Here is a 9,642-nt window from a genome sequence, read left to right on the forward strand (position 1 = left end):
GATGAAAGCCGCTGACGGGAGAACAGGGAAGAAGCCGGAAAACAACCTGACAGAGAAACCAACAGGTGAGAAGCTCGTCATTCAACTAGCTTAGCTTTAGCATATAACGTAGCAGCGCGTTAGCTGTGGAGCTAAAACACACGAAAAACAAAATATTAACGGCAGATAAGTGATACGAAAACAACATTCAATGAAAATAAGTACTACATTAAAAGGCATTCAGTCCAACGCGTTTTTTTATTACAATAATATGACATATTTACCTCCTGTTCCTTCTAACGACACCTCAGCTCTGCGCCGATTTATGACGTAGAAAGCCGGGTGCCTTATGGGAAATCGAGGAAATAGTATGTTTCTCCAGAAATTCCGACAAAGCATTTTCAATAAATCCAAAGAATTTCATAGGCAATGGTTTTATTACTAAGAAATTTCAATAATAAATTTGGCTACTTTCTTTTCACTCAAATTCAATGTTATAATATAATATAATATAATATAATATAATATAATATAATATAATATAATATAATATAATATAATATAATATAATATAATTCGTATGCTTTATGTGTTTATGTGTTAATAATTATTTTCACTATTACTTCTGTAATTATCAAAAAATTTCACACTCCTCATGTAATTTTACATTTCATTCTTATTATATTTTATAATTCCCAGCAGTAATGTAGCAGTTAGCAGCAGTTAGAGAGGAGCCAGAGAGGAATGAGAAGACATCAGTCAGAAAGGTAATTACTATAACTCCTCGTTGTTTTTATACTTATCTCACTGTTGTTAGTCATTGAAACACTTCACCAGACTATTGTCAGATGAATTAGCAACATCAGCGCCCTGTCAGCTGAGAGTGAGAAAACAATTAGTTTCAACTGAGTCTTTAATAAGGCCCAGAGTCAGGCTTTTAACTCACATTAGACCTCTATTTCTCTGTGCCAACCTCTTAATTTAGCTAAGCCATTTTGAAAATTAGATTACCATTAGCACTAGCTAAAAGCGATCCATAAATACTAATGTTTTTTTTTTCCGAAGTGAGGAATCCAGAAACAGTTTCATTAGGGGCCACCGGGAGCTCGCTGATGTTTGATCCTAGTCTCTCCCTAGGTGCTATGGGCCATGTCCATTTCATTCGGGGTGGTGAACTGTCCAGGTGCAGATTGCAGTGATCTCTCCAGGGTGAAATCAGCTGTGGGAGGAGATGTAAACATTATTCACTTAGCTAGGGAGTGGGATACGCTAAAGAGCCACTGAGAAATAAACATCATTCTTTGGGGAAAAATGGAGAGTTATTCTTGGAACGGTGGTGTTTATGTTTGTCTGCATTAGTGTTAATAGTGTGAGTGACGATCTGCGCTTCTGCCAGAGGGCTAAACTCTGCTTCTTCTGTTTATGGAGGCAGTAATATGCCAGACTGGAAAATGGAAAATAGTCAAGAAAATCAGCAATTTCTATTGTCCTATGTTTGCTTTAGGGAACATTTTTGGTTTTGGAAAACAGCCAGTGCTATTTTAAGGCCGCAATATGTATCCACAAGAAGGCAAATCAGGCTAAATTTAATCATTTCACTAACCTTTTAATGTTCTAATGATAAAATCCCTCAAATGTAATTCACCCTCATTCCTTCTCCTGAGAACCAAGCTTTTGTTTGTTTGGGGATTATTTCACTATATATTATAAGAAAGTCTCCAGTGTGTAAAAACATATACAGTAACATGTGATGGAGAAAAAGCAGAATTCAGGATCAGAATGATTGGTATTGATCCCCGGGGGAAATTACTTTTCGTACATTATTACAAACAACGAAATCCCAATGTCCTCAAATGAGTACTTGACGTTGTGGCTCATTACTATTGATAGAATTTGTTAAATTTGTGCATCATATCAAACTAGAAGGGTTAATAAGCATAAATGAACAAGTTAGAACCGTAAAATTTAATGAGGTTTTGTACATTTTTGTCCTTGCAGAATGAATTCGCTGAAGTTAACGCAATAATTTTATTTACACCGACTAGTGAACTGACCCTTTCCTATTGTAGATGGTAGACTGAAGCATCCACGTTTGAGGATTAGTCTAAATGAAGCAGAATAAGTGAACAAAGGTAAAATGTGATGTCCACATACGAGGACACAGAGTCTCAGAAGGTTATTGATCTGAAACAATCAATTAGGAAATTGAGATATGGAGAAACAGCTGGAAATACTAAAGCGGGAACACGCTACCACCAAGCGGATCAATCACAGCTCTCGTGATCTGCATCGCCGCAGTGCCTAGTTACATTTCTGGGGAGGTGCATGTTAGCTACGGCGTCAGGGTCAAACTGATAGCAAATAGCCAAAAATCAGCTATTAGCCCTGTCATACATGGGCCCACTGTTAGCTTGGATGTTTTATGATGAAAACATTAAGGTCAGGTTACTCCACTGCACTGATACAGTTAACCGAATCCAGGTGGGATTACCCATAACATGCCACATCATTGCATACATCATAATGTGTGCTCTCTGTTTTTTTTTTTTTTTTTTTTTTTTCCCGACTGAAATGCATCAGTATGAGCAGCAGTGTGAGCAGCAGCGTGCAACGCTCAGTGGGAACGGCCGAGCTGGCTTTTCTCAGTGTGTCTCCCTGCCAGCTCCTGTTCCGTTCCAGTACTCAGGAAACCTGTGCTCCAGCCGAGAAGGCCTGGCAGACACAACACAACAGCCTGCGAGCAGGAGGGGCATGAAACTGAGAGAATGAAAGAGGGAGAGACACTGAAACTGAGAATAACAGATAGAGAGACAAAGAGGGACATGCAGAGTGTAATAAATACAAAATTAAAGGAGTGAGGAGGGAAGCAGTGGAAGCTGTTTTTGATAAAGGACCAGGAATGAAAAGAAGTGGTGACCAAGCACGTGGAGGAAAGAGGAGAGGGCCACAAAGAAATGATGGGAGGGAGGGAGCAGACAGGGGAGAGAGGTTTAGGCAGGGGGGTGAAATCAGGGGATTTGCAGGTGCAGCTTGAACAACCAATGACCTTAATGGTGCATTAAATCCAGCTGTTGCTTATCCAGACTTTTCTTCAATCCACCTAACACCTTCAGCTGCACAGCACCTCGGGTTCCCACAATGGGGAGCGACGACAGGGAGACCGAAGAATATATGTGCATGCAGAAGGAATGAAGGGGGGGTGGGGGAACATGAGTGAGAGGGGATTGACAGAGACCGAGCGATGGCAGAGGAGACACTTGATCCTGAAGCGTAGAAGTAGGAGTGACTGTGTGACTCGAACCGGAGAACAAAAGATAAGAAGTACAGATAAAACAGGAAAAGTCGTAATGGGGATTTGTGTTGACTCTATCTCTCTGACTTTGTCAATATTAGTAGAGTGAAAGGTCCAGATAAGAATGTGTGCTGCTAAAGGGCTATATAGGGATCGAGATTTGACTAAATAATTATTGTGTAATGTCTCAAGTTAGTTAAGCAAGAGCTGGAGAGAGAGAGACAGAGGGAGAGAGAGGGAGAGAGAGACTGTCAAAATACTCTTTAAGATAACAATAGTGCTTGGATTCGAAAACAGGAACCCTCTGTTTCCTGAGCTGGAGACCGTAGCTGTGTGTTATGTTGTCATTAGATGTAAGTTTAGATGTGTTTGGGAACAGGAAAGGGTGACTTTTAATGCGTCATCGTTCCCAGGTTTCAGAGAGAACTGATTCGTGTTCGAGTCCCCAAACAAGGTGGAAACAACTGCCAAAACCCTTCAAGTTCACAATTTGCTCGGAACTTCTGGAAGGAATGAGCTCACGTTGAATGAGTCTGGCAGCTAAATACCGGGACAATCAGCAAACTCCACACTCAGTCAAAGTCAATTTACGTCGAGTTGGTGAAAGTGAAAGCCTTGCATTAGGACCTCTGTCCTATTCAGGCATTAATTTTTACCACAAAATCCGTACTTTCATATAGGTCCTTTCATGGCCTATGTCACTGTGACCTCACAATGTTAGCTGGAGGCAGAACAGAGAGAAGCTTGAGCCAAACATTGTCACTGTCAACTGTGAAAATTGACATCTTGCTGTATTTTTGGTGCCAAAAACACTAACTTGAAGTTTTATTGCAGACCAGCCGCTGCCATTCATAGACAACTAAGAAAAGAAAGGATTGGAGTGAGACGATCATCAACAACTCTCTGTTTGCAGCGCACATTTGATATTAGGCAAGATTAATATCCAATACATAATATTTTTTTAGCCTGGATAACGTTGCGAGTTAGACTGAATTGTGACTGAAATAATGTTAATCATTATTTGGTGGATTCTTGATACATGCTAATGCTAACTGTGAGCTAACGTAACGTTAGTTCTGTTTCCAGTGCAACCTGAAGCTGCATTTACTACGTTACCCAACCACAGTGGTTCCACTTACTCCTTGGAATATCTTTATTGGGGATGTTTCACTTGATAAAGACAGACACTGGATGGTCAAATTGTCCATCCAGTGAGTGAGAGTGTAGGGGTCGGTGAATATAGTCACATAAGGCAACTTTTTAAAATTACACTCATGGTCTTGGGGAGTGAGTGTATAGTATATTCTCTGAAATATGCGTTTTCCTCATCCATTCTTGCCTGTTGAAATATGCTAACCACCGTTTACAGGCTACAGTGTTTGAGAAGTTTGAGATAACCTAAGCCCCGCCCATCAAAAAACGTCACACTGTCTCCAAACTGTGAAGGAGGCTATGTAGTGTAAATACATGAAGAATGGACCAGTGATGGCCCCTTCGGGTCTTATTAACGTATTAAATTGTGGCCATTTTTGATAAGGTCAGAGTTTACAAGTTCTCATCTGCTGACACTTTCAGGAATGACGGAGGTGGAGGATAAAGTTAAATCCCCGCAGGCCCCTGAACCAGACCCAGACCATGTCGTACAATGTTATGACTTCACATGGATGCACCACTGCTTCTGTTGCGTTAGACTTTTAGGCCAGGTCCAGCAACGTCAGCATCACATACTACACATTTTAATCAGACATTAATTGTTATTCAAATTTTAATCTGGCCTAGTTTGTTCTCAGAGTAGTGGAACTGGAACTTGAGGATTTTTTTCAGGTGGAAGTTTGAACAAATAGCCACAACTTATAGAGTAATTTAGTTGTATAGTCTAATTAAAATGTTTATATTCCCAACATCCTTCATTGTACCTTTGCGATTTCCATATTAAGTTAACTGGTTGTTAGATGTTTACACTGTTGGGACCAATAGTTATCCTTCTGGATATAAAATATGATCACTTTTATCCCACTAGACGTTTCTGTGAAATGTTGTCATAATTAGCATATGTAAGTTCTTGGGTTATTGCCAAAAAGAGGTCATGCTGACACGTTACCACCAAAATCAAATTAGTTTGTCCTTGAGTCCTAGTGCATGGTTGTTTTTTTTTACCCCCAAATTTGAAGTAATTTCATCAAGTTGTCCTTTAGATATTGCGTCCACAAGAACATGAGAGCAGACAACCTGATAACATAATGCCTCTAGGCTCGTCTGTCACTGGAATGCAGTGGAGGCAGTGGATTTGCCTTCATATCTGTGTCTTTGAATATAACCATGGACATGTAGTTTAACTTAACTGGCCTTAAATCAGCTGATCCATAATGACATGCATCTTTAAAAATGTGAGATCTGTGGCGATGGCTGGTCTCCCTGCCATCTTGACTTAAGTCCAGGCAGCAAGATCTAAAGTAAATGAATGCAAGTGTCAAGTGTTCAACTAAACTCTGAGTCCAAAGCCTCAAACTTTTACATGCATATTTATGACGATACCTCACCTAGCTGTACGCTCTCCTAATAAAGGTGTTTTTCTTTTCTTTTTCTTTTTTTTTTTTTTTTTGATGGGTACGTGCCGATATCCACTTCCCAATTATATATTGTGCCTGGTAATGCCCCTCAGACATCATTTCGTGCCTCAACAGATCATACTGAGTGAAGCGGAGTTTGTTGGATCACTTCTCCGACAGAGCAAGGTCTGAGCTGAATCAGAGCAGATGCTCATTGGGGGTCCCCGAAGCTTTGACACTGACAAGCTCACAGCTCATGCATATCCTTGATCCAAGATCATTTAGGTACGGCGAGAGCCTGCACTAAATAGCTGAGATAATAGTTGTGGGATCCATGCGCTTCTTAGGGCCCACTTAATGAAGTCTTGGGCCGCTCAAGTGGGTGTAAGGTCAGAGTGTGGTCGAGTGTGACCGACTTTAACCACGTGAGAGTAGAACTTGCCCTCAGCGCCCTGAGTAAAGAGACACACCTGTTTCAGCTGCTGCTGTAACGGCCGCAATGAAACGGCAGAGGAATGTGCCCCCCCCCCTTCTCGTTCTCCATCCTCTCTCCACGCTGTCCTAATGAATCTCATCACGCGGCCTGTGTTTGTCCCACTAGTGCTTTGTTTGTTGACCTTTATGAGACGTCATTCCTTGTTATCTTCATGGCTTGTGTAATTCTGCCCCATAACACAATCCCCTAAACCACATCCATGGACCCACAATATGTGTGTGTGCGTGTGTGTCTGATCAAATGCTTCTTGTCAGTGTAACAGCCATTAACAATGAGCAACGGGCATAAGCTTGATGATGTCTCCCTCCTCCCTCTGTCTATTCTCTCCTCTCGCCCTGAAACACAATGTCCTTTAGCATTACCATTATTGACAGTGGAACTAATTGGCACATGGTTATGAAAGTTCCCTCTGGGCCATTTTAAATTGGACTACACAATTTCCTTCAGCGTCCGATGGTCTGCACACGGGACCTGAGGAGGTATTGATTATAAATGTATTAATGTGGGTCAGTGCCGTATGCACAGCATGGGACAGATGATAGGAGGCTGCACGTCTGCACTGGAATAGACTGACCTCATCTTGTGTTTACCGAATGGATGTTAATGGGAGGAAGAGGAGAATTTGTTCTGGCAGCCTTATCTGCTAACTACATTGTTGTGCTTTTGTAGAGCTGATTGACCCATGTCCCGGGGAGATGCTTCTATAGAGGTGAATTAAATCCGATTGCTGGTCATATACATCTGCAGAATTTACTGGCTTATTACACCCACATATGCACATGCATATTAAATAACCGAACAACCACGCATTTGCATAAAAAAAAAAATCATTAAGTCAATTCGATAGATGCAAGCATCACTGACTTCGTGCCAGATATTGCCTTTGGTGTCTCATTACGTAGACAATGTCCGACACGTTTAGGGTCGAGGATCCTTTGCTTTGCACGATCAGGGGAATCGCGTGGAATCAGTCATCTGGACGCAGATCCATATGTTCGATTTGTTCTGAAATCTACACAGTTAAAGAGACTGCAGAGTTAGGCTGTTGTGCAGAATGTCCCATATAATCAGTGATAGTGAGTTGAAAGGCGCCACCACTTAATTATTTCACAGATCCCTTTTTATGCAAATGCGGTGTGCATTTGTCGTACATTTTCCGGACATTGTGAATGCCATTGACTTTACGTTGAAATGGTAAAGGTGAAGGATTATGGATTATCTGTGGTGGGGAAGTGGGTAATACTCTGAAAGCTGATTGTGGCCGCCCTCAGGCAGGCTTGGCTGTCAGTACCCAACTATGAAGTTGATTAGGTCAGACTGCTGCTCTGTGGTCTCGTCTATCTCAACATCAGCCATATTGCTCCTCCGACCCAAAGACCCAAACTGCTTGACCTCTCAGAAATGTGACCCCGAGGCTCCTCGCTGCTCCTCGAGGCACCTGCCAACCTTTCACCCCTTCACTTGGTGAGCATCTGGAAGGTGAGGAAGGACGGACGAGAAGTCCAGGGTGGGCCGTTGGGAGCTTTTGACATGGTAACAGATAGGACTAAAGAGTCATTAGACTTCAGAGGAGCAGTCAGACTGTCTTTCTCTTTGCTCAAATCAAACACAACCTCCCCCCTCGTCCATTTCATTTGCCGAGTTGCCACATGTCCGTCTTTCCCTCGGTCTGTTTTCTGTCTTTATTTCGGCTTCTTTCTTCTTTCTTTAAGAGAGCACGCACATCTTGCAGGCTATGATGTATGCACAGCTGGTCTTGACAGAGCCGTCCAGGAAACGTGTGGTTTACAGATCCCCTGTTGACATACTGATTTGACTGGACTTTTTTTTTTTTCTCTTAAGACCTGGAATTTTAACGGTGCAGGTCCAGCTCAGCATGTTTGACCACGGTGGAAAACCGCTCAAAAAAAAAAAAACCCCTGCTGCATCCTGACTGACTGACTGACTGACTGAATGGATGTGTCACATAGAACATAAACCCCAATGCAGAATCATGGTTTCTAACCGCGCATGCAATGGCCCCACACCTGCTCACGCCATTTGCTACAAAGAATTTTGTATCATTAGTCTCGCTAAAATGCTATTCCACACTTTTTGAGTTTTATGGAACAATAATATTCAAGTTGTTAAGTTACAGTGTACGGACGAACTATATATCTGAAGTTACGCCATTCTTAAAGTTACACCTTGGGGCCAAACGCTGTGTAGTAATGTGTGCTTCACTTCACACACTTGATTCCAAAGACAGGATTTTAATGGTTGGAAACCGGTGAACCATTCTTTTGGGCAGATGATTAAATCGTTTACAAAGCGGGAGACATGCAGTTTCTTGGTTTTAGTTTGCAGTTAATGAAATGGCCCTTGCAAAACATGCACATTCACTTTCTTACCAAAAGATTAAAACGGGCATACTGTACCAAAATCTCGTCATTTCTTCCAAACAAGAGCCTAAGCTGAGCGTAGCTACCTCGATGCACGCCATGGCCTTGTGTTTTAACAAAGGTGCTTGAAAGTGGTATTAATCTTCTTTTCATCTAACTCTGTGCAGGAAAACAAATAACTCTGTTTCCCCATTGACTTCTGTAATGTACTGTCTGCTGTCAGACGCCACTTTATTTGCACGGCTGTGCGGTGCGTGCTTTTATGCAATAAACTACCCGATCATTGCATAACCCTTGTCGCATCATTAAATGGAGAAAACAAAGTGCAATTCACAAATCCAATAGAGTAGGAAATTCCGCCGGAGTGTAAACTGAATTAGCCCCGTGCCTTCGCTCACAATCGCAGCGCACTGGGTTACAGTATGTGGCCATATGGGCCCTGTCTCGCATTACTGTCACCCCTCATTTGATTCTAGTGAAGCGAAGGTGGCCTCGCTATGCCCCTCAAATCCTCTTAGCCAACATTTAGCTGATTGATTTTTTTCCCCCCTCCTTTCTACCTCCATTCAGATTATCAGTGTGATAAAAAAAAAATAAAAACAGGAAGTTCTATATTATTGATGCCGTTCGGTCTCGCGGGCGGATGGATGGTTGAGAAAGAGATACATAAATGTTTCAGCAGTGGTCACGACTGGAAGAATAACATCAAGGTGACGTGATTGAATTTAAAGGAGGTAAGAGGGAAGAGTGATGTGAGTGTGATTTAATCCTTTCAGCGAATAACCTGTTACACGTGGAGAAGGCGGGGATTGCCAGGGGGGAAATGAGACTCGGCACCTCATGAGACTTTAATATAGAAGTTTGCTCTCATGAAGATAAATAATTGAGCTACCTCACTCTTCAATCGGATGAAACTTTCAAAGCTATATAGCAGGTATCGCCTGT

The sequence above is a fragment of the Mugil cephalus genome, chromosome 14 (assembly GCF_022458985.1).
Source record: "Mugil cephalus isolate CIBA_MC_2020 chromosome 14, CIBA_Mcephalus_1.1, whole genome shotgun sequence".
In the NCBI taxonomy this organism is placed as follows: domain Eukaryota; kingdom Metazoa; phylum Chordata; class Actinopteri; order Mugiliformes; family Mugilidae; genus Mugil; species Mugil cephalus.